Genomic DNA, 25,307 nt, shown 5'->3' with positions numbered 1-25,307 from the left:
CATTTGTTCATGTATTGCTACCAGAAAGAATCTGCAGTCCACTCTTCAGTGCATTGATGACTTGCTAAAGGAGTATTTTTACACCAGTAAAATATTTAATTCTGGAACTCCTTTGTTGGAATGAACAGTTTTTTTGTTTCTTCAGCTTGTCATGTTCAAAAGGTCTCGGCTTTAATTCTTTTAGTTACCATATTTGTTGAGAAATGTCGTGGTGAGCCTATTTCAAAGATTCCAGGATTTTGTCTGGTGTGAAGAATCTCGTATGAACAACAGGAAGATTAGAGGCAGTGGTGTTTTCTCAAACTTATTTTCCATTTCATGATAAAACATCTTCTTTACTGCCTCTATTTTCTGGTCTCTATTTGATGTGAAAATAGTAGTGAGTAAAGAACAACATCCAGTGAGCCGGTCTGATTTTTCAAATTGTTGTGGACCTAAGGAACCCAAGATTCTTGTGATCTTTTCGAACTTATACCTCATGGTAAGCTTCTTCTAAATAGTGCCTCCTATAGCCAAAGACTTCTTTGATGGATAATAATTCCCGCTATACACTAAACAAATGGATTGATTACATTGTCTGCAAGCGTTGGCAAATCCAGCAAAACTTTCCACTTTGTGATTCTGAGTTGTAAGCAATTCCATAACTGCCTTCCATTTTTTTCTCATCCATGTCTATGCCATTGGCTGAACAAATGTCTCTGAGGGAGCATAAAAACATATTTTGATAATTTTGTGTATGATTTATGTTGTCCAAGTTGTTGAATGACTTCTGTGACTTCTATGCTCTGTAAGGGAGTAGGAAAGGATGGGTCAATCATTCAGGTAGAAAGGTACCAAAGTATCCATGATGCCATGACATATGTAATTGTATTTATATAGTGCTTACGACCCCAGATAAGGCATTGAAGCAATGTTTTAGCTAGTCAGATGCTAAGATTAGTAGTTAGTACAATGCTTATTTCTTTTTTTGTTATGCATTGGGGTCGTTTTGTGCTCTTGATTTCATGCGTGTTTAGTTGAATTTGTAGTAGGGTAATAATGATAGGAATGGAATTGAAATGGGGAGGAGTACGTTTTTTTGGAAGTACTGATAGTGTGTGCTTGCAAGTTGGCATGGCTGAAATGGAGGGGGTGAAAGTTTGAGAAGGATATTTGGGAGTTCATAGTAGTCCGAAAGGTTTGGGATGAGACAGAGGTAGGGAGAGGATGGAATGATTCTTTTATTTTAATAGCAAGGTGTAAATAACACCACCCCTCCCGGTAAATTTATTTTTGTGTGATTAAACCCATATCTACTTTGAAGCTGCAATACTTGCATTATTTGCTGCCCAAATTTATCTTGTGCGACATTGTATTGTTCCAAATAACTGTAGTTGACATGTATACATAAATATACACTTCCCAAATGACACTGCCCTACAATTGAGCGATACAAAAGGGGATGATGGACGGAGCGTTTGAGCAAATCAAACACTCACCCCCAGTCAACTGATCTGGGTTTAATCCATCACCATTCTTTAGCCCACTCAGCCACCCCATTTCAGACACGGCTATATGCAAATCAGTCTGACCCTGTGCCTCATGGGAACAGTCCAGCCCGAACTGCCAAGCCATGTCTTCCATGGCCCTACAATTGAGGCACCACACACAAGCATTGTTCATCCTTTTATTCTTGTAGGTAGCAGGGAAGACGGCATCTCCAGGCAGCACAATACAGAGACCAAACTCGTTTTCGGCTTCCTCAGCCCTTGTTCACTGGTGTCATTGGAAGGCAAAGCTGCGCGATTTCGCGCCATATTTGCAGCGCTTTATGTACAGTTCTTGCCATAGTGGGCGTGGCTATGTTGCACTCTGGTCTTAGTAGTTCCAATCTTTAGTAGTGTGCCTCAATGCCTCCTTTAAATTTAAAATCCTTTAGTAGGTTTGCTGACCATGGAAACCACCGTGTCCCATCCTGTGTTTCCCTTGAGATCAGTCACGCTGTTCACTTGACGCCACATTTTCACCTTTCACGGCGCCTAGGAGTCGCTCTTCAGCGGTGGGGCACCTCGTGACCCGAGCCGGGCTGCTAACCTATTCCAAATGACGCTGCCCTACAATTGAGGCGCCACACACACATGCCACTTTTTGTAGCGATTGGTAACAGGCATTACCCTCTACACATGCACCTAAATGTATACAGAAAAAGCAATTTTGACATGGTCTGATATACACATGTATCTTGTGGTTTAATATATAGTTTTCCCCCTATAAGTTTATACATTTATATAACAGGAGTTATAGTTCAAAGTACAAAGATGTGTACTTGTATACCAGGTCTTTTACATACTGTGAAAAGTATAGTCATGTCTGATTATACTGTTGTGGTATATTCTTGAGTGAGCACAATCATCTGCTTAGTTAGAGCAGGTGATGTTAAATCCATTGATCAGATCTAATAATAATTTAATGTAAATGTTGAAAGCGTGGGTGAGATAATAGAGCCTTGAGGGACTCATGCTTTAATAGTCTAGAAGATAATTTGGCGGTATATATAATCATTATTCTGTTATGTAGGTAAGATGTGATCCAAAGGAGAGATGTGCACTCCATTCCAGCATCCTTAGGTCCTTGGATGAGTGTATAATGACCCACTGTGTGAAAGGTCCATGAGAAGGAGGTGCAGATGGTAACAAAATTGCCATAGCTTATTTGGCATTGTGATCTAAAGCCGAATAGTCAAGAAATAGGTTATTGTTATTGACCTGTTCTTGGGATTTGAAGGGTAAAGCTTTTTCAAATAACTTCCTAGTAAATGGAAGATGGGTGATGGATCAGTACCCTGCCAGGTTGTTGGGTGTAGACTGTATTGATTTTAGGGAAGGATTTTCCTGTTTTGAGGAAGCCAAGAAGATCTATCAAAAAATAGCTTTTGGAATAGTTTGGGGGATTTGACATATGATTACTCTCAAAGCACTGAGGATAGATGGAATATTTTCAATTTAGAGTGACTTAAAGATGTATCATCTGTGCATGTTTCACAATAAGATGGTAGGCATGATAGTGGTATGTTTGTTGCAGCAACATAGTGCTTCAAAATCCAGCAAGAGGTTCACAGCTTTTAATGACTTTTAAACAAGGCTTTTTATTTTTTTCTATTTTAGTTTTTAACAGTGAGAGGTTTGCGATAGTGTGGTGGTCTACTAGGTGGGTTTGCTGTGACAACGAGATTTTTGAGTGTTCATCGTAGTTTAATTTAGTTCTGTCAGACTATCTTTTGATTAAAGATGAATATTTGTTATTCTTATAGGAGGGGATAGTGTTTGCTTTCAGACATGGCATGTGTGTTTATGATGTATTCATGGCATGTGAGCATGTTGTGCAGATGTGTTTGCATGTGTGTGTTTCACTTCATTCTTGTCACTATTGCAGATGATATATTTGAAATGATGATTTTCATGTGCCACAAAGTAATGTGATCCCATCTGCAGAAAGCATATTGATCATGTGCTACTCAAAGTTCATCATGTAGGTATTATGAGAGAGAGATCAACTATATAACTGTCTTTTTTATAAACATTATTTTAATGTGGGAGATACAAGGTGCAGGTTAAACGTGCATGCTGTTGCTGATTCTGTTTATTAGCTACAGCCAATTCTTGTCTACTAGATAATCTAAAGACAGTAAATCGATTTGGAGTTTCAAAAACATGTATTTGGCAACCTATTAAATAAATCACGTTCTCTCAAACAAATACACAGCTCGATTACAGTACTCCATAATAGGTTTGACAAATGTCTAGTATGAATAGACCAAGGCCAGTTTTGAACTATTCTAAGTTATAGCCAAAAACATTGCACTGGTTCATGTATTACTTAAAGACCACATTTGCACTTGTCAGGTGTTCAAGGCCAGTGTCAAGACACAAGCAGTATTGTGTGGATGTAATTTTCAGCTAATGAACATTTACTTTTGAGCTTCAAAGTTTCCCCAATTTAAAAAAAAAAAGAAAAATAATTTTAAAAAATCCTGCTCCTCAGTCATACATCACTCAAATGGAGAGGCTTGTCTGTTTCATGTGTGTGAGTGGGGGGAGGGGTTAAAGTCATGATATTGATGGGCAAGTAGTCCGCTTATGAAATTAAGTCCCTGTTGTAGTGATTTAAAAATTCAAGAATGGTAGCAATAATGTTCCGGATGAAAATCAACAGATATCGACATTAGAACATGAACAATTCCCATAATCTACATTTTTCCTACTCCGATACGCCCCAGACAGGGTGATACACACCAGAGGAGAGTGCTCTGAGGATGCCTTTGTTAGGAAGACCAAATCACATGAAGGTTATTTAGATCTATCGGTCCACCTGCCTCCTTATGTTCATTAACCGCATGCGCGCTAGCGGTTTTCCCGCTGCGTTTTTGAAAAAGCTGCGTTACATGACTAGCTGAGCTCGTCATGAGCGTGCGAGCGGCGCAACTCATGACGAGCTCAGCTCGTCATGAGCGCGGAAGGGGTTAAACAGCTAACAATACAATGTTTCCGTACTTCAAAGAGTACACGACACAAAAGATTAACATGATTGTTGGGAGAAATATATAAATGGCATCTGCAGGAAAGATCTTCGATAGGGCACAGTCCCCCAGTAGGTGACCAGGATACACGTTGCAAAGGCACTCTGAATCCAGGACCTGACTTGGGTCCAGAGGCATACTAGCGTTCAGTTGGGATCCAAAGACAAATAGATCTCGGGCAAGTCCCAAAATAGGGCACATAAGGCACTATGGGGAGTCTTCATAGCCACTACCATGAACCTAGTTTGTTCCCCCTGACTACAAGATCACCAGGAGAAAGATTAGAAAATATTTCCGGAGATGGAGCCCGTTAAAAAAAAAAAACTAAAAAAACAGGGGGGTGGATGTTAATAACTAAATGTAGATAATTTGTGTTTGTGTGTGTTATTGATAAAGTGTTAGCATTCCGCAGGTGCGTTGTAGTGACCTGATGGCATAATAAAACATTTGTAATGGCTGTACCTGTTATTAATTATATGATCCGTTTATCACTTTCACATTGCGGACTAATGGTAGCTGAAATCAGTACAATAGAGGGATCCATCTGTTAGCTGTAGGAGATTGAAGAGAATGAAACCTGTTAAGGAGGCTCTCAAAACAGACAGGAGTGCAGGGCTGCAAAAGAGTGCCTTCCCACGTACTCCTTTCGGGAATACACTAGGCTGTTACACGTAGAGGGAGCAGTGCGGGAAGGTTGGTAGCCTTGCTAATACGGGAGAGCAACAAATCGCCTTCTGTCCCGAGCATTAGAACCTCAGCTGGTGTCATCGTGCACACTCAAGTCAAGAGTCATGAAGAGTTTACCTTTTATTACACCAATTTATACACACTGTGTGCGCATGCTACAGACTAAGAAATTGCCGCCTCTTTGGTCAGGGCAGGTCTACCCCAGTTGCCTGTGGCAGCTAGGGAAACATTAGGGGGGCCTCTTCTGAGAATTAGATAAAAGCTGAATTGAAGGCCCTAATTGACTACGGGCAGAGTACCATTGGCTATTTGCTCTGGCACTGCGCCTGGCTGCTAGTACCAGGAAGCATATGCCAATGCAACGTTACCAGCAACTATTCTTGTGGCATTGATAGTCTCCATCCCTACACCAGAAGAGGAGTTGCTGGATGCTTCGTCCTATGGAACTCTGTAAAAAGATTCTTTATAAGGTCTTATCAGACTGTCTTGATCCTCATCTGCAGAACCTAGTTCATTCAGCCTAAAACTGATTTATTCGCATGAGAAATAAATCCTTAAATATTTGATAGCTGTTTCAAATCATTGGTAAGATGGACCCAGCCAGACCCTGTGGTTTTGTCGATAGGCTTGCAAAAAGCCTTCAACACGTTGCTCTGGAACTACATGATGGCGGTGCCACGGTGTATGAAGCTGGGAGTGGAGTGGGAAACGTGCGTGTCGCTCTTTTGTGCAAGAGCGCGGGTTAGGGTCCGGACAAGTGTTGTATCTAGGGGCAATTGAGAGTTTAAGGGGGAACAAGGCAGGGCTTCCTGCTCTCCCCTATGCTGTGCAGTGACCCCGGAGCTATTCACCTGTGCAATCCGGTTGGAGAGACAGGGTAGAGGGCTCCAGTTACGCTAAGGGGAGCATTGTATATCGCTTCATGGTAATCTGTAGCTATATTTACAAGCAGCAGGCACCAACGTGCCTTAATGCTTGACACTCTTGGACGATCTTAGCAGGGTGTCGGGCCTTTATATGAACTGGTTCAATTCCTGTGCATTCCTGCTGACTCTGCACTCCCAGAAGTGGCCTGCACAGGACTCTGATGGGAACTGGTCACCTTTAAATACTCTGGGGTGTGAGATTACCATGAAGTGGTGGAGGTTCGGGAGGGAAATCTGGGAGTTATTTTGCGAGCACTTTGGAGCAGCATAGATTTCTGGCGTACTCTACAATTGCTACTCATGAGAAGGATTGCCTTCTCGAAGATCGTGGTGCTTCAAGTAATGCTTTACCACTTTGTGAACCTCCTCAGCTGGATGCCGCAATCTTGGTTTAGGACTGCAAACACACTGCTCAGAGATCTAATATGGAATGGGGCAGACAGTGTCGCTTACCAACCTATTCTATTACATAAAGCACTTTTTGAGCGCATGGCTACACATTGGCGTTCCAGCGCTGATAGTGCAACACAGACTAGTTAAAGGGATTTAGAGGAAACTATTCTGGAAGAGGCACGTCTTTAATAGTTTCTGAGAGAGAAGTTCCTTTTTAGCTGATCGCAGAGAATGGGGAAGGCATTTCCATAATTTAGCAACATTATAGACAAAGGGCGGTCCTCCGTATTTTTCCCTTCTAAACGTAGGTACTTTAGCCAAATGTTGGTGTTGAAGGGGCACAACATTTTCCTGGGTAAATAGGGAGATAACAATGAATGAAAGACTCAAGAACCTTTGTCAAGGAGTTCTCCTTGGGCGATCCCAAGTTATATAAATTTGATTTTCTCAGCCACCAGGAGCCAATGGAGAGTGCTCGGGCTGGTTGGACGGATTGATGTCTGGGTATGATGTACACTCAGAATCCAAGCAGCGAAGTTCTGTATCACTTGCAGTTTCTTTTAGTGTGGCTTTTGGAGATCCCAAATAGAGGGTGTTACCATAGTACAGGTGGGAGAGATGAGAGCCTGGACCTCCATCCTCTTTGAAGTAGGAGGGGGTTAGAGAGAGAATTTTACAGAATATTCTGAGCATGCCTTAGCAGATGACTGCTAACTTTGCTACTTGATAATCAAAATTAAAGGATTTATCCAGGCACATTCCTAGGCTCTTTATAGATGTTTTCTTTGCAGGTAGGGGCCTAAACAGGGTCGGCCAACCCAGACATAGAATAGTTAGGATTTATGCCACGGGTCATGAGCTCTGTTTTGTCTCCATTTAGTTTAGGGCTGGAACTATTCATCCAGCTTGCAACTGTCTCTAAGAAGGAGCCTAATAAGGAGGAGCTGGAGTCTTGGTTTTGGGTAAGGGAAAAGACCAATTGAGTATTGTCTGCTTATGAATATATAAATCCCAAAGGAAGAAACTATTTCTTTTCGTGGCTTCATATACAGATTAAAAAGAGTAGGGCTCAGCAACGAGCCCTGGGGTACTCCACATTCTAAGGGGAAGGTGTCCAACGTACAGCCACCGTCATAGATATGAAAGGACCGGACATCAAGGAAAGACTTTAGCCCAGAGAAGCCTTGTCCCAAACTTCCATCACTGTAATCTGTCAGCAAGAATGTCATGATTTACCATATCAAAAGCTGAGCTTCGATCTAGGTGGATGATGGTTGCCGAGCCTCCTCGAACGAGCAGCTTTTTAGCTTCTTCCACTGCCAGAAGGGCAGGCTCTGTGCCGTGGAAGGTTCGAAATCCGGTCTGAGTGGAGTGCAAGATATCATGATTTTCAAGAAACTCAGATAAAATATGATTGACATATTTTTCTAGTGGTTTACTTATCCCAAGGAGAAGAGAAATTGGTTGCTAATTTCCTAAATCAAGTGGCTACAGATTAGGTTTTTAGTAGTGCTTTAACCATGGCATGTTTCCATGCCACCAGGACTGATGTTGCGGTTAAAGAGAGGGTTGCCATTTCAAGTAAGGTGGGAAGTAGCTGGTCTGCTACCTTAGCTAAATACGTGTAGAGGCCGGATCATTTTTTAACCCAATTTTATTGTACTTTAAATGTCTGCAAGACGGTCTAGCATCAAAATAGAGAAACAACTGAGCTTAGTCAGGTTAGCAAGTGGCAAGTCTTCCTTATGCTTGGGGTTGCAGGTTTCAGTAAACTGTTGAAAATTGCAATAGATATTCTGGATTTGACTCTGAAAAAATCTAGTACGGTCATTACACTGGGAGGGTGAGGATTCGGGGGGCAGTGGAGGAGGGCACTAATAGAGTTTTCAAAATGCGAAACATTTTGGTAGAGGATCTAGTGGCACAGTTAATGTTTTCCTCAAAGTATATTGATTGTATTTTTTTAATTTCAACGTGATAATCGCTAATGGTATCTTGATACTTCTCTCCACGTAATCTCTTCTCCAGATCCTTTTTGCTTTTTTTCATTCTTGTTTTAATTTTCAGAGATTGGCAGTATACCAGGGTGCAGATTTCTCTTTTACTCGTCTGGTATGAGTTTTTAGAGGGATGACTTTGTCAAGTGTAGATTTAATCCACTTGCAGATCTTTTCATTTGCTACAGTCTAGTCTGAGCCTAGAATAGGTCTGGCGTCATTGAGGGTCTGGGTCCATGATTCAGTAGGCAATATAGACCTGGCGTGGGGAATTGAAGGCAAGTGGAGAGTTTCCAAAATAAAAGGAATGATAAAGTGGTCTGACCAGGTTACAGGACATAGATCTTCAACTTTTAGCATATTGGAGAAAACAGGGTTTAGTAGATGGCCTTGCTCGTGTGTGGGTCCAAACACCCTTCGAGGACATTTTGGCCATTCAATTGTCTCAGAGGCCAGAGGCTTGAGTACTCACCGGCTCTTCCAAGTGGAGATTTAAATCTCCTAAAATTGATACGTTTGCTCTGGTACTAGCTTAATTTGCAATTACTTTGGGTAGGGATTGGAGGAATTTGTCACTTGGTCCAGGAGGCTTATACAGGCTGGCTCCTGAGATGGTAGTTGTAGGGGAAAAAGAGATAGCAAAAGTCCCGCTTTCCCAGTCTAGGAGTTGTGCAGGTACAGTAAGGCAACCAAATGCTTCTTTAAGGATAATTGCAATCCCTCCACCCTTCTTCTTTCGATCTTCACAAAGGATGTAACATCTGAGTGGCAGATCCTGAACAAGATCTGGCCCAGATTCAGTGTGGAGCCAGGTTTCTGTCAAAAATACTGTCCATTTTTTTCTCCTCTAGAAAGGTGAAGAGTTCTAGGTTATGTCATTGGAGCGATCTACAATTAATCGAGAACAAATGCCAGCTGACTTTCTCATTAGTATGTAGCTTGGGATCATTCACCCAAAGGAGGGGCAGGGAATAGTATCTTCATGTGGTTTCTTTTTTAAAAAGGTCCATGGAACGGAGACAGCTGTCATTAGGAGCCCCTCGTAAGGCTATAAGTTGTAAGGGAGAGTAGGTTTTCTTACTTACTTGTGGTGAACCATGCAGCGCTCTACTGATCTGGGAGGCCTGGGTGCTCCCGTTGTGGAGTTTTATTATCTGGCCCCTCCGCGTCAGTGGATAGTACGATGTTTGGACGCCCGTGGCTTACTCACTTGGGGTAGATGACCGTCCGGTGATGGGATGGCACTTTCGTTGTCCTGCTCTAGGTGCTGGATGCGAGAGCCCAAACCCACTAACCTGGCAGGCGTCATTCTTTAATGCTGGCAAAAGGCGCTGCGAAGGCAGTGACAAACCTACCATACGCCCCTGCGATCCACCTAGTGTGCCTTCTAATGGCACAAGGAGGTTATTTTACCGCCTAGAGAATGTGTGAATGGGCAACTGCTGGGACCCCTTACGGTGGGTGACTGCTGTATTGAAGGTCGACTGCAAGAGTTATGCTCATTGACTGGTCACAGTAGGCTTCCTGATTCATAGTTTCTTACCTATGGAGCATTGGAGCGGCCCTAGAGGTTCTGTGGGACAACGGCCGCTCCGAATCTAAAACCCATGATGTTCTACATGTCTTTTGGAGGTGGTCTCGAACTTATATCTTGGTTGTGTAAGTCTCTCCAGGCATTGTCTGCCACCCCCCTGATGAGGCAGAAGACTTATTAGGAGGGTGCAGCAGGTCGAGAACTGAGGGACAGGGAATGGGAGCACATTCAGGCACATTTCATAAGGTTTCTAGAGACACTTGATTACGCTATATGCAGTTCAATTACCTACATACTACTTATCTCACACTCCACAGGTTATATTCCATTTTAATGATGGCTTACAAAGCATGTCCTTCATGTCATCTACCGGATGTATACTTCTTACGTATGACATGGACGTGCTCATCGCGGATTGGGTTTTGGAGAGCGCTTGCAACAGAGTTGGGGAGGACAGTGGGGACAACCCTCTGCTTTAACTATAGAGACTTACCAGCTGGGCCTGTATCCTCGCCCATGGTCCAGGATAGTGCAGGCCAGCTTTACAGACCTGGGCTTGGCTTGTGGGGCTATAGTGATGCAGGGCTGAGGTCTGCAATGGGCGAATGCTGAGGGCGCTGCCCTCTGAGCTGAAGAATACCGGGGACTTCCAAGTATCCTATAGAAAGCCTCTGGAGTGAACTCGCTGATACCTTTGAAAATGTTACAACATGCCACCTTGACGGCTCCCTATGTACAGGAGCAGCCCGCGGACATTATCCCTAGCCGAGCTATCTGGGCCATGATTTGAAGCAGCATAAATGGTGGCTGTCCATGCGGAAGTAACTGACCGTGAAAGTGGCAATACCCTGCGACTGTTGTATGGTACAAAGCATGCAATTACATCACTTGCCTTTGACGCAAATTGTTTAGCGCACATGTTTTTACTGCGAAAGTGCATTCCAAACGCATGCCAATACCACGCATTGTTTTTATATTTAAAAACGATGTATTTGTAGGGGGAGACACCCCATCCCCCCCAACTTACCTTAAATGTGTGGTAGTGGCATGCGGTTTAAACGCACATTGGTGGCAAAAATATATGCGTGCTAAAAAATGCGTGGTACAGGCTTTATGAGGTGTTTCCCCTCTGTGACTCATGCACGATCGCAGTAAGGCCAAGCATATGTTTTCATTTCGTTTTTCCTTTTTTTCAGCTTATTCTTTGATAATTATTGCGATTATCAATGATAGCCCATACTGGATACGGTGTAATTATTAGTCTGCCTTTCTAACGGGTTGGGTACATTGTCAGGCACGGGACACAGTTGTGTACGCAAAACCTCTATGTGGACTTATGCTGCCGAAAAAAAAGCAATGAAAGAAATATTTTTTTTTAAAGTGTAGAAACTGGTTAGTTTCAATAAAGCTCAATCTATTTCTAATGAATTCATTTTATTGCAACTTCACGTCCCATAAGGTCTGGACAAGCCCTTTGAAGAGACCGCATCAAAGTGTCTCCTTCAGATTGTGACTTTTTGATTGCTCTATATTGAAATAATGCAAAGACTGCAAATGTAAGTTCTAGCTTGGAAGCGATGGAGACAATTTGAAATTCCCAACACGGTGCTAGTATCTGATGTGTTACACAACCTTACTGAATTTCTGGACATCTGCCTGCTTCGAATATCCTGAAGTTCTAGACTGTTAGCAATATAGAGAAGCCAACTGTTTACATAAAGTATGTATGCACATTAGAGTCCCTGTTCAAACCACTGATACACTTCTATTTCCCGTAAATTCCTATACAGATGTTCTGTTATATGGTATTTAGCATGTGGTAACAAATGCAAAAACAATAGTATTTAGCACATATACACTTGAATAGATTTTGCAGCATTTGAAGGTGAGAACACAACCAAATCATCAGATTTAAGTGACCTTTTAGAAGAGCCAAGTCTTCAAAGCTTTTTGAAAAGTGAGGAGATTGTATAATGCAGGGAAGAAGGCTCATGAAAGACTGAGCGATCTGCCATGGTCTTAGGCTGAACTAGTTGAATATTGGACAGCTCACAGTGCTTGTTCACACAATCTTGTATTGTCAGCCAGTGAAGGGATGCAAGGAGTGGTCTGGCGTAAGTTAAACAGTATCAGACTGTCCAATCGGTTTTAGAGCAATTAAAGACCTAATTACGAGTTTGGTGGTCCACAGACTGCCAGACTCGCGTTCCACCCGCCGTATTAGTGGTGGGACCACCACAGGACTGCCACAACTGTTGGGGATCCCGGATTCCGCTGCGGTGGCTCAGCAATGCGAAGCTGTAATATGCTGGCAGGCCGCTCCATCACCACCAATCATCTCACCAGTTTCCTCACTGCGACTTTTCAAGGCGGTGAGCTCCCCATGGCGGTTAGGAAACTAAGGGGGTCCTATTGGGTCCCTTGTTGCCTATGTGCATGGGATGCTTGCAGGATGGCACATGGTGTGCCCCCTCTGTCTGTATGCACCGCCTGTTCCCTTACATTGTGCCATTCGTACCATGCATGAACTTGCTGCAGCGTTTCCCCAGTGGTGCCTTTCTAAGGCTCTCCTATGAGCCATAGAAAGACACAGCCATTGGATCACAGCCGCAAGAGTTCCTGACCTGTATTCCAGTTGGAATACGGCAGACAGGCTGACTACCGGTTTGGCAGTGTTGCAGCAGAGCACTGGCTTTGCTGCTTGCTGCAACACCACCAAAGTCCTAATCAGGCCCTTAGTGTAACTTGGAGCCGATAATGGCTGAGGCAGCAAGACAATTTGATGAAGTATTTCATTACAAGACCGGAGGCTACCGTTATGCAATAAGAGATTCCCACTCAATCAATCAAAATCCTTTATTCGGTATTTAAAAAATACCATAAAAGTACAAATTGATACATTTAAAATACAATAATAAAATACAATTCATAACAAGTTACATTGAAGACATTTGCCCAGAGGTTGATTCAGCGCAGCCCTCTTGAATTCTTGAGTCTTAAAGCAACCTTAATGAAATTCAAAATACATGTCAGTGTCAAAGGATCACTAGCCCTTTGCAAGAATAAGAGGGCAACCTTTGCGTGTCTAAACTTAGCCTGTTTTAACCCCTTTGCAGCGGCGGCTATTCCGCCGCAGCGCTAAGGGGGCGGGGCGGCAGCGCGGCGGTCCCGTGCTCGTGACGGAACCGCTCCGTCACGGCACGCGGGTGAGCTGTGCTTGTGACGGAACGGTTCGGTCACGGCCCCGCCTGCTCAATAGAACGCGCCGCGCAGGCGCGGCGGCGGGGCCGTGACGGAACCGTTCCGTCACCAGCACAGCCCACTAGAGGCTCGTGACGGAACGGTTCCGTCACGAGCATGGGAGGGGTTAAAATTCTTACTAGAAAGTTATGCCTGGGTAAAGCATAAAATGGACATAATAGTACAAAATGAAGGGTGTTCTGCGGAGACCTATTGTCGCAGCCGCAGGCACCCTTCTGCTCAACCGTAACAGTAAAACCTGGTGCATCAGCCAGTAAGTGATGTAGAAGGTTGAGCCTAAAACGAGTTATTAAAAATCTTTCCTGTGCATTGTACAAGAGAGCTAGATAAGGTTCCATTCCTTCCCCTATCTTTACCATACTATGGGCGCAGACTGTGGGCTTCCTACCTTCCATAGCAGCCCTGCGTGAGTCTACCGTGGCCAGGAAAATTCTTTTAATTCTCCGTTTATCTTGGGGGACAATAACTTGTGGGTTAGTAAACAGGTCCTTACACCCGATTCCCTCCAGAGTGGTTTCACATATTTTAGCCACGGGATACTCATGCCTTTGTCCCTGTCTATACAATCTTTAATGATTTGTCTACTCAAATCTGCCTCCGTGTTTGACCAGATTTTTAACCAGGCCATAAGGGGTCTAGCCTTGATCAGGTACTCAATATAGGCCCTGCCTAATTCCTCATGGGTAATATAGGTGGGTGTGCTTTGTGGGGTCTTGAGTACCTTTCTCAGGTATTTATTCTCTTCGATCTGAATTTGATTAGTATTTACAAAACCCCAAACTTCAGATCCATATACCACATTGGAGCAACAGATAAAGATGTACAGATTCATTACCTGTTCCGGGGACCACCTGCCCAGTCTGCGTCCATAGTTCATTATGGACCCAGTAGAGGCCACGAATTTGGAACACCGCTCTTCAACTAAAAGTTTAAAATTTAAAAATCCATCAAATAGCATACCCAGGTATGAGAAGGTTCGTACCTGCTCCATTTTGTGTGTGCCTATTTTGTAAGAACTTCTTGCAAGGTTTAGATCCGGCCAGCATAACATAAGATTTAGTTAAGTTAGCCGATAAGTCTAGTGTATCCATAAAACTGACGAACCCATCTATCAGGCGTTGGAGCCCCTTAGGGGTGCGGGATAAAAGAACCGCGTTATCGGCGTACAGAAGCAATCTTCATCAAACCATCTAGGGGTGCTGTTAGCTTTCCCAAACGAAGTAGACTTTAACAGCCCATCTATCAGATGCGCCATTGCCTCGAAAGCTTTAACCACAGTAGGTCCATCCACGGATTTGACAGGGACCGAACGGGAACCAACTCTTGGGGAGTCTACTTTCAATGTGCCTAGTGCATGGTCTAGATTATTGATGTATAAGGAGAACAGGAACGGGACCAAAATACATCCCTGTCTTACACCACTAGTACAAGGGAAATATGCCGTTGTGCCCCCCTTGAGATTAAAACGCACGTTAGCAGAAGTATTCCAATGAAGGGCTCTCAGAATGTTAACCAAGCCCTGGTCAACTCCTAAACTAATCATCAGGGCCCACAGCTTATCTCTATTAACATGGTCAAAGGCTGCAGTGAGGTCCATAAACCCTAAATAAACTGCCTTGTTGCTAGCTAGGGTGTATTTGGCCACCAATAGATACAGGTTCAGGCACTGGTCCATTGTGGATCTTCCTGCCCTGAACCCGTACTGTGTGTCAGTAATAATTTGATGTTCGTCGGCCCAGTCCATAAGGCGCGTTAAAACCACTCGACCCAGAACTTTAGCCGTAACATCGATCCGCGATATAGGACGGTAGCACTGGGGATTGTCTCTATTCCCCTTTTTAAAAATAGGGACAATTGTTGCCGTTGACCAAGAACGTGAAAGACCGGTTGCAACAGCTGCATTTAGTACTCTTGTGAGTATGGGGGCCCATAATTCTACGTTGCTTAAATAAAGGTCTGGTGGAATGCCGTCTGGGCCTGGGGCTTTATTTTTTGTTAGACCTTTAATACCCACTACAATTTCAGTTGACGCAACCCACGGGCAGCCCTTCCCGTCATCCTGATTATTCTCGATGGTATGATTATATAAGCTTTTAAAGTGGTCAAGCCATTGTCCTGGGAGGATGGATGTGCCAACTTCTGGAGCGTTAGCATCCTGGAAACATGGGTTGTTTATTATTTTCCAGAATGCACTGATGTCCCTGCTTTCTGCTGCGCCCCTTAGGTCTTCCCAAGCTTGTGATTGTAGGGTGAGTTTCCTGTTTTTAATCGCCTTTCTGTATGCGCACCTACACTGAACAATTCGCATCTTGTCCCTTGGGATGTTTTTCAGGCCCATTTTTAACTCTTTCTGGGCCCTAGAGCAATCTTTATCAAACCATCTAGGAGTGCTGTTAGCTTTCCCAAACGAAGTAGACTTTAACAGCCCATCTATCGGATGCACCATTGCCTCAAAAGCTTTAACCACAGCAGGTCCATCCACGGATAAATCCAGACACACCCCTATCTACTCGGTGCCTTTCTCCATTAGGGATCTATAAAAGACGTCCCCATCAGTTTTGCCCATCTAAGTTGTCTCCCCTGGTCCGTAACCCTCTCGCTACTAACGGCCACCATGCCTTTCCTTGCACATCTAGGGGACCAATCTTTTATGGTCAAAACTAAAGGGTTATGATCACTAAATATGCTCCATTCGATCTTGTGCCCCTCTTATCCAGTCCTTAAACAGACAGGAAACTACTACAAAATCGATGAAGCTGTAATATGCTGGCAGGCCGCTGCATCACCACCAATCATCTCACCAGTTTCCTCACTGCGAGTTTTCAAGGTGGTGAGCTCCCCATGGCGGTTAGGCAACTAAGGGGGTCCTATTGGGCCCCTTGTTGCCTATGTGCATGGGATACATGCAAGATGGCACATGGTGTCCCCCCTCTGTGTGTATGCATCCCCTGTTCCCTTACATTGTGCCATTCGGACCATCCATGAACTGGCTGCAGCATTTCCCCAGCGGTGCCTTTCTAAGGCTCTCCTATGAGCCTTAGAAAGGCACAGCCGTTGGATCACAGCCGCAAGAGTGCCTGACCTGTATTCCAGTTGGAATACGGCAGACAGGCTGACTACCGGTTTGGCAGTGTTGCAGCAGAGCACTGGCTTTGCTGCTTGCTGCAACACCACCAAAGTCCTAATCAGGCCCTTAGTGTAACTTGGAGCCGATAATGGCTGAGGCAGCAAGACAATTTGATGAAGTATTTCATTACAAGACCGGAGGCTACCGTTATGCAATAAGAGATTCCCACTCATACATACATCCCACTTGTGCTGGTGTAAAAATTAGGGCACTGGAAACTTTGATACATTTAGTTGCTGTACCCACACAATATAATACATATGACGCTGAAATGCTAAACAAAATATAATTCTATGTTCTCTTTCTCCTGAACCCCCCCACTTTTTAATGGTGCACCACGTCTGCGATATTGTTGGTACCGTATTCTCTGTGATTAGGCCAGAGTGCTTGCAACTACTTTCGAAAGAGTTCTTTACTGTTGTAGTCTTGCTGAGGGAGAGACCGGAAACTATCCAGTATCTTTGTGTAGTTAATCGGATTCTAAGAAAAAGTTTGACATTTTATTGTATTACAATTGCATTTATATAGCGCTTACGACCCCTGACGAGTCGTCAAAGCGTTTTTTCGGCGAGTTGCAAGCTTAGTGGTGAATTTGTATAGTGAAATATTAAATTGAGTGGTAGATATGTTAATCTGTTATTTGGATTGAGGAGGATAGTGGAGGGATAGAAGAGGAAAATGTTTGATTTATATAGCGCTTGCTCCCTCCATGAGGTTTTGTAGCACTTTTTGACTGGAAACAGGCTACTCTGAAACCCAACCAGGATTGGTGGTTATTATGTAGAGGTTCTCATTTTTTTCAGTCCTGAGCGATTACTGGGTCAATATCGTTCTAGGAGACTTCACTGTTAAACACACCACTATATTGTCTGCCATTTATGAGAACAGTCATAGGACTTCTAGGATTTACAGTTAAATCCCCACTCATGCTTTATTTGCTGCTCCACATTTCCGCCCTGAGCTCCAGTAGATTGTGAAGTTTTACTTTCTCATGTGGTTGTTGGGTTTTTGCGAAAAGTGGTTTGTTACGCATTTCAACCAAACCTGAAGATGTCTGTTATCTGTGCCATATGGTTTGTGGATTGTAGGCATTGCAACCAAATTGAATCCAGCAGATATTTCTCCACAGTTTAAGCAAACATGCACTTGCATATTAGGCGTTGTCGTAACCGCCTCTTTCTCATTGTGACCTGAGACACTGTTGGAATGCATGAATCCGTCTGCCCTAGGTGCGAGGTGATGAGCAAGCAATGATTCAGCTAGGAAAAAGTTAATGTGGATCCGTCCTCATATGGTCAGGTACCGGTCAACACCTTACATATGGTGTGGGAATTCCCAGCAAAATATACAATATGGTCTCATTGCTTAGCCATACTTGGAAAATGTATACAATATCCAGGGCATGTTTGTTTGGCGTTTTTCAGAAAATCTGTTAAATGCAAGCTTCATAATAGTTTATTCTTGTTTGTGCATACCAGTTCACATTGGGCTAGCACACCCTGTTCAGATACCGTTGTTCGTACCTTTATTTTCATGGGTTGGAACCTATCGTCGATAGTTTGCTGCCGATAGAATGAATTGGAGTGAATACTTGGAATGGCTGTTTACTAAATTAAATGCAACATAGCGTATGCTTCATTATACTATAATGTTTAAGCTTTGGTTGCCTCTACACTATGCCATATTGCATATTTACCTACTCCTTACATACTCTTCTAAAGCTTTGTATCCATTGCGACCCACACAACCTCCTTCACCTCTACTCACAACATGGAAACCACGGGCAAACACACATATAAAATTATTTACCCCCGACCTCCCCAGAAAAACAGCCACACGTTTTAAACACAACTTCCTGAAGTCCCACCCCGAAACTCCCTTTGTGGACACCTACTTCTCACCAAATAATGGAGCCAAGAACACCGATATTATCTTCTACACTATACGTAGAGCACAATGGAGAAAAACGTTACTCACCTTAATAACTATCTGCGCCACTAGGAAATCCGCTCATGGCCTTACACTTTCCACCGCACCTTCCCAACTCTTCCCAGCGAGAGCAACCATCACTATCTACAACAACGGTATTATCTTAATCCAATCCTCAGACAAGAACCTTGGCCTATTCGACAACTTGTTCCCCACTCTCAAAGAATTTATCTCCAACCCTCCGACGTCAATCGATCAGACCTCCAAGCCTAGCACCCTTGACTCCACTAATCGCCTATCCTCCCCCACCTTCCCTCCCTCTAACCCAGCACAGCTTCAGAACGACACACCCCTCCCCCCACAAGTACTCTAATCACCCACCCACCCGCTACAGTAACCGCACACCCCCCAATCCCTGACGCAGATCACTCTTCCTCCTACATCCTCACTCGTTCCGCCCTCCACCATAACACTCCCCTGCCACTTCCAACTGGACTCCCAGAACACCTCACCTCCTCTAACTCCACTCCCCGCCCCCACAACAGGATCATTTCCCATCCCACTTCCCCCCCATTCTCAGACCCCACCACCACTCCAGCATCCCCGCCACCCCTAGCCTACACTCATCCCCCAACTGCCCCCCCTCCTTCAACGAACCCCCACCCCTTTTACACCAACCGCTCACAAATCCAACCTCCGCCGAACACCAGCCTCCTCAATAACACCACCAACAGCCACCCTACCACACCTCTCCCCCCCAACATCCCTCCCCTGCCAATCAACAACCCCCTCACTAATACCTCCAACCCCTGCGCTAACACCACGTCACCCCTCCCCCCCCCCCACACTCCAGCACCCTTGACACTCTCACCCTCCGTGCCCGTCCCCAACTCCCCTTCTAATCCCACACTGGACAAGATTATGTCCACCCTCCTCCAAATAAAAGAAGATCTTCACACCGTCAAAGAGTTATTCTTTAGACACCCCAGACACCTACCACCCACAACTACTTCCTCTTCTAACAAATCCCCCACCCTTCCCTCTCACCCTCTCACACAAAATACCCCACACTGGACCTCAATCCCTGCTCGCAATCCCACCAACCGCACTCGACGTACCATCAACACACATTCGGAATACGACATACGCACCCTCCTCCGCTCATATGATCCAGTACCCCAAAACCACATATCCACCTCGCACCTTTCCATCCCCACGATTCACTCAAACCTCTTAGGACCTCCACAAACAACAACAGAGGCTCCGTCCCTAATAACCTTAAAAAAAGTGCCCCTCACTCTAGAACCCTCTACCTCCCTCATCACCCCACGGCTCAAGTGCACTCTACTCAACTGCAGATCTGCTCCTAGACACTCCTCCGACATTGCTGATCTCATCAAAACACTGGACCTTGACCTGACCATTCTCACTGAAACCTGGCTTACAGAATCTTCTACACCAATCATTGACATTCTAGTTCCCCCCAACTATCACATCATTAGACTTGACAGGACCGGCAAGACAGGCGGTGGAATCGCTTGCATTTATAGGAGCAATCTCTCGGTGTCTAGAGTCACCTCCCCCCCCCCCCCCCCCTCTGTCCCCCTGTCCTCCTGTCCTCCTGTGAATACATCTGCCTAGATATCATCAGCGAGGGCAAACCAGTATGCTCTCTTCACATCATTTACCATCCACCCGGGGACAACCTCATCTTCACCCAACAACTCATGGACGCGATCACAACCAACTCTGGACGGCAAAACACCCAAATTTTCCTTGGAGATTTTAATCTACATTGGAACGACCACAATGGCGCGTTGGTAAATAGTCTAAAAAATGTCATCGACGCTCTTGACCTCACCCAAATCTGCAATAGCCCCACCCATGACAAAGGCTCGATCCTCGACCTTATCCTCTCCAAGGAAGACTCTACCCAACTTGAGTCAATCCAACCCTGTGACTGGTCAGACCACCACATTGTCACTTTCTTCATCAATGAAAAAGTTAAATTTAACCCGGTTCAACCCTCCAGATCCAAGGTCTGGAAAAGGGACCTGAAGAAACTCAACCCCAACTCTTTACCTTCGCCCAGCTGCAATCTCCTCCTTCCCCCCCATCGGTGCCTCAGACGTTCAAGCTCTAACCGACCACTACCTCAACTCCATGACCTCAATAATCGATGAGGCAGCCCCCCTGCAGTTGAAGAGAGTTTCCACTAAGAACTCTAACCCTTGGTATGATGGTAGACTCAACGAAGAGAGACGTGCCATGCGCCTGGCAGAACGCACCTGGAGATCAGCCCCCTCGGCATTGCACCTTAAGACCCTTAAGAAAAAGAGAAATGCCTTCTTCAGGAAAATCAAACGCTCAAAAAATGATTTCTTTAGCCTCCAGCTCGCCCAAGCAAAAAAAAGACCAAAAAAACTGTTTGAGTTAATCAAAACACAATCCAATGAACAACCCCAACAATCACATAAAACAATGGGCGATATACCATCCAGTGAAGACTTCTCTGCTTTCTTTAACCTAAAGACTGATAACATCAGGAGCGATCTTCTCAATGACGTAAGACTTTACTCTAGCCCCCACAGCACAATACCCACTGAACCAAAAAACAATGCCACATGGTCGTCCTTTGACACCTACTCAGAAGAAACAATCGGCCAACTGCTCAGCACATTGAAACCTTCTAATCACCTCACAGACCCCTTCCTGCTAACGCTGTAAAGGACCTCTCTCCACTGCTCCTCCCACTTTTGACAAATTATTAACAGTTCACTTCAACAAGGACTCATACCCGACTCCCTCAAAGTGGGACAAGTCACGCCTATACTCAAGAAACCAACAGCCGACCCTACTGACCTAAACAATTACCGTCCTATTACCAATATCCCCACCCTGGCTAAACTGCTGGAAAAATGCGTACAACTCCAATTAACAGAACACATTGATCAGTTTGACCTCCTCAACCCTCATCAATCAGGCTTTCGTGCAGGACACAGTACGGAAACAGCCATGACACACACAATTGACGACGCCCTTCAAATTCTTGACCAAAACGATAGCTGCCTCCTCATCCTACTTGATCTCCCCTCAGCATTTGACACTGTCAAACACGAGAACTTACTCGAGCTGTTAAATATCAGAATGGGTCTATCAGGGACTGTACTCAGATGGTTTACTTCCTTTCTACATAACCGGTCCCAGAAATTCAAGAGTAATAATTTGATGTCCCCACCTCTGCCTGTAACATTAGGCGTCCCACAAGGATCTTCCCTATCCCCTACACTGTTCAACCTAGTCATGGAGCCACTCACCACGTTGCTACAGGCATCTAATGTACAATTTCACATGTACGCTGACGACACCCAACTCTATCTCAAATTACAATCCCCGAAGACATCGAACGTCTGAACTCAACGCTCAGAAACACCCAATCATGGCTGGCCGAAAATCACCTCAAACTCAATGCATTGAAAACAGAGTTCCTTCTGATTTCACCCCTCGCGAAGACCTCCATCACTCAAACATGGCTTAAGCATCTTACTACACTCAATGTCCAACCTACCATTGTGGACTCTGCGAAATCCTTAGGCATAACCCTTGATACCAATCTGGATATGCAACTTCATATCAGCAAAGCAACTAGGTGAGCTAATCTCCAAATCAATACTTTGAGGAAACTTAAACCCTTCCTCCCAGCTAAGGACTTCCAAACTGCAGTACAAGCCCTAGTCATTCCTCGGATAGACTACGGAAGCGTCACCCTCTGCGGACTCCCCCTATCAACAACCGCACCCCTAAGAGCCTCCCTGAACGCTGCAGCGAGACTCATCACTGGATCAAAAAAACGCTCGCACATTTCCCCTGACTTTAATCCCTGAACTGGCTACCTTTTGAAGCCAGAATCCATCTGAAAATCGCCTGCATGACGCACATGGCTGTACACCACAATTCGCCTAGCTACCTCACTCAGAAGCTCTCTATCTCAGGTGGCTCTAGAGCCACTAGAAGCACAAAAAAATGTCTCCTGAAACCTTGTAGATTTCGGAAGGAAAAAGCTTATAAACGCTCCTTCACAGGAATGGTACCCAGGATCTGGAACGCACTCCCTCCAGAAACCAGACTTATCTCCTCCTCTGCATTTTTCAAGAAGGAAGTAAAAGCTATCCTCATGGCTAAATTCACCTGAACTTTTACTTTGGATTTATTTGAGACTGTGAACCTACTTGTACCATTCATTTTTTGTCTAACAGACGTTCCTACCCTAATCTGCTACCCTCTTATTTTCTACAACTCTTTGGTGTACCTACCCTCTTATTTTCTACAACTCATTGATGTACCCTCCCTATTTTGCTACCCACTTTCTACAGCTACTCTGTGCTCAAAAGACTGATTATCACTCTCATGTGTTCCCTCCCCTTGTTTTTTATTGTAAAGCGCTCTGATATCTGTAAAGATCTTGTTCACGCTATATAAAAATTTCAAAATAAATAAAAATAAATACTATTGCTCTCCGTACATAATCAATGTCATATGCCTTCCATGGTGATGAACGGCTATGCACTAGAATTGCTGATGGCTACAGAGGTTGTTTATTATCATCTTATATAAGACTGTAATTGTATTTTTTTTAAATGGCAAAAAAAAAAGAACGTAAACGATCTAGGGATCAAGTTATTACAGTGAGCCTCTGTTCTCAGGTTAAACTTGCTTCGGTGAAATACCCAGAATGTTTTCTCTGAATAGCAACATCCTGAGACTGTCCCTGATGGAACAGGCCACACCCTATCATTATGCACTTCAGTGCTTTAGTTAACACAGAAACTCTTCAGGGGCTAAAGGGTAATAGTTCCATTTGAAATACTTTTTGGTGATTCGAATCTTAAATACATTGGAGGCACGCAGCAGCTTATGCCATCGTCTTTGTGAACTCGGAAGGCATGATGTTTCCCTGCCCTGATACATTGTTTCCCCCTCTTGATCGTGAGTATGCTTAGGGCGTTGATCTGAGTGATTCTGAGAGTTTGTTTTCTAGAAATGTATTCTAGTCTAGTAGGTTCAAATTAGGAGCCAAATTCTTATTATTCGGTGCTTAATACTGGGACCCATTTTTTTCCATGTTTTATTAACCCGCGATATCTAGAGCATACGTCTGAAACACAATGATTTACCTGTACCTCCTGCTGAGAGGTGTCAATAACGGTTTCTTGAAAAATGATCTGGTTTCAGAGTAGGGACTGTCTTAGAAATGTTCATTGATTTCCCAGTCTCAACCAACTTAAGGTTGTGCTGAGGAAAATAACATGGCCTCTTTTGTGGACTGCTGCGCATCGAGCACCGTGCATGTGTGCTCCAAGTGTGCCTCCTGGTTATAGTGACCCCATATTCCAGAGGATGCCACCGCTGAAGTGATTGTGCTGACTAGTGCTCCAAGACGTGTGCATGCCTTAGTGGTGACCCCTGTGTGGCAGGAGACACTGTCGTGGTGTGGGTGATTGCCCGGAGGAGTCTGTGCTTTGACCTCTAGTACCGCTGCAACTCCTTAAGCCAGAAGAGGCTGCTGGTACTGAGTTTTTCCATAAGTTTAGGCTGTTGCCGAAGAAAGTAGAAGCTCTGACCTGTGGGTCGAGCCTGTGCATCGAAATCTGACCATGACCGACCTCAAGGACTTTGGAGGACATCACACCATCTTTGAGATATGGTTGGGAGCCTGAAGCTCAACCCTTCTCCTCTTTTGTGGTTAAAACAGACTACCGCTCCTATGAAAGCTGGGAGAATCTCCAATCACTGAGGAAGCCGGCAGTGCAGCTCAGGAAAGAGCCTCTGCCTGTAGGGTGCTGAAGCGGGTGCAGCAAGCAGCTTGACTTCTCCGAACAGGACCAGAACCTACAAGTGCTATTTGGTGGGGGCACCTGCTGAAATGCTGAACACTTCTGTGATGTTGGAGCAGGTAAGACTTGAATCGTCCTGTTGGAACCCTGGGGGACTCGCTGCTGCGGGTGCTCTGGCACCATTGGCACATTTTGACTCATTCCTAAGAAGGAAAGGTGGACTCTTTAGCAGGGCCTACTAGTGAGCATTACCTGGATGCTGCCACCAGTCAAGGGAAATAATCCCAACCATACTGCAAGGAAGAGGGTGAGGCAGGGATTTTCAAGACAAACTCTAGAGCTCCGACCTCCAGTGGATTGTATTATTGCTTACGAATGTTATCTCTTCAAATGTGTAGAGTTAGAAATAAAATACAAAACCAAGTATTTAACTGGACATTGATTTATTGTCAATGCTGAGTGCACTTTGACTAACCTGTATCTAAAAGTGCAGATGGGGTTCTTGGCTCAGTTGTTCAGAATCCATAGTAGGTCGGGCCCCAGGGCATCAAGAGTAAAAGGCCTCTACCCCCACTGTTGGGCCAATAGCCCTGCGTGGCCTGTGGCCATCTGAAAGGCATTCTGACAGATGAGTAAAGGGTAATGGGTAACTTGAGAAGATTTGTCAGCAGAGGTGTAGGCATGTGAATGTGACAACTACCTGTTAAAACGTAGATTCCTTGAAAATGTAGCTTCAAATCAACAACTTTTCGTTGAAAGCTCAATATTGTGTACATACCTAGACATTTGTGCTTTGACACAAATTTTCGATGTGTATTTATATATATGTAAAACATTTTTGGAGAGCATTGCATAGTTGCAAAAATTCCCACACCTTTTGTTACACCAGCAACTATTTTTTGTGATCTACTATTAGAATCATAACTGTTGCGTCTGCTAAATATTCTCTAGATTATTTAAGTTTGGAAAGCATACTTATTGTAGTTTACTTTTGTTAACGGACGAGTAGCACGAAGTTGAACTAATAGTGAATCCAACTGCGAACAAATTTACTTATTTTTAAG

The 25,307-nt window shown here is 44.3% G+C and overlaps 1 protein-coding gene across 10 annotated transcripts in view; it reads left to right on the top strand.

The window, feature by feature from the left end:
- The window catches only part of ITSN1 (intersectin 1), a 1,522,922-nt gene that overhangs the window by 296,598 nt on the left and 1,201,017 nt on the right, over positions 1-25,307 (top strand). The gene's annotated exons all lie outside the window — the stretch shown is intronic.

The sequence above is a fragment of the Lissotriton helveticus genome, chromosome 8, assembly GCF_964261635.1.
Source record: "Lissotriton helveticus chromosome 8, aLisHel1.1, whole genome shotgun sequence".
Lineage (NCBI taxonomy): Eukaryota > Metazoa > Chordata > Amphibia > Caudata > Salamandridae > Lissotriton > Lissotriton helveticus.
This window is presented reverse-complemented; position numbering and strand designations above follow the sequence as displayed.